This window comes from Tenrec ecaudatus, chromosome 13 (assembly GCF_050624435.1).
Source record: "Tenrec ecaudatus isolate mTenEca1 chromosome 13, mTenEca1.hap1, whole genome shotgun sequence".
Lineage (NCBI taxonomy): Eukaryota > Metazoa > Chordata > Mammalia > Afrosoricida > Tenrecidae > Tenrec > Tenrec ecaudatus.
This window is the reverse complement of record NC_134542.1, coordinates 74,355,407-74,357,003: the sequence shown is the minus strand read 5'-3', so window position 1 is coordinate 74,357,003 and position 1,597 is coordinate 74,355,407.

Here is a 1,597-nt window from a genome sequence, read left to right as displayed (position 1 = left end):
AGGGGCCTGATTTTCGGCGATATCTTACTTTTGGAGGGATGCCTTATATTTCAGCAAGAGGCAAAACTCTAAGTAGGTCTTATTTTCGAGGGTGTCTTACTTTCGGGGAAACAAGGTAGGTCCTCCTCACTAATTATGGTTGTATTCTGTATGGAAAGAGCTGTCCCTCTTTCAATTAAATCTAAAACTGCATGGAGATTTGTCAAGGTCTTTGGGAAGATTCTGGTCAGACTGATACACTGTGTTGGACAGCCAGCTGTCCCCAGACTTAGTTGGCTTTTCACCTCCACCTAAAGGTCTTCTCACTAGTTTGCAACATAGATGAATGGGTTCTTTAAAACTGCTCCTAGATGCACGTCTGCTTTCGGGGTGTCTGACTAATGTTCTCTATGTCAAGCTTGTTCTAGATCATTCATTATGCAAAAGGTAAACGTTTTAACCTTCGCTATGTTTTACTTTGAGTAAAAATCTTTCATCTTTCCCTTACGGTGCTCTCTCGATTGCTCAGCTTGTTGAAATGTCTACCTCATGCGTTTTCGTGACCGCATGAATGTTTGGGTTTTACTCCGAAAGTCTCCGTGCGTTGAGCCCACTCATTGGCCCCCAACAATAATGACATCATTCATCTATAGAAGTGATTTCTCTTTCCCCCTTTTTTCTTTTTTCTTTTTGGTATCTTTAATTTACCACAATGATACTTTATGGTCACCTTCCCAAATACTTTGCAAATCCAGTCTTAAAACATGTTCTCAGACATTTGGTATTTTTATACTGCTTTTGAAACCGTTTGCCCATATCATTTGTTTTGCATAGTCATTTGCTTTACAGTCAGCCCTCCAAATGCTCAGGCTTTGCAACTATGTATTCAAGCAGCAACGGGTCTGAAAATAATCCAGGGGCAGGTGGGGGTTGGGGAGTGAGCGATCAAAAGGTAAAGCTAATAGGGAACATAAAGTGCCATTTCCATAGCCTTTTATTGGGTCTTTGAAAAGGTAATTTAGCCCTGGTGCTGTAGTGGGTTACATTTCCTTTTAAAGTACTCTAGCCTGGTGGTCTATTGCAACTGCTAACAACAAGGTCAGCGGTTCAAAACCACCAGCCACCCGGAGAGAGGAAGTTGAAGCTTTCTACTCCTGTGAAGAAGTTACGTACGGTCTTAGACACTCACAGGGGCAGTCCTACGCTGCCCTATGGAGTTGCCATGAGTCAGAGTCGGCTGGATGGCAGTATGCTTGGGGTTTGGGAGAAAAGAAAAATATGCAGGAGGATGTCTATAGTTTATATGCAAATGCTATGCCATTTTATGGGAGGAACTTGAGCAGCTGCGGATTTGGGCACCTGTGAGGTGTGGGATGGAATCAGTTCCCTGTAGATACTGAAGGGGGTCTGTATCTGAAAGCCCTTATGTATTGTTAATATACCTCAACCATATTATTTGTGACTAATGTCAGTTTTACTTATTTCTTGACAATCTACCATCTTACCTTTTATGTACTCTTGTTGCCTAACCACTGAGTCTTGAGTACAATGTTGAACATAAGTGTAGATAGCAGGAATCCTCGTTCTATCCCAGATCCCAAAGGGATAACTTTATACA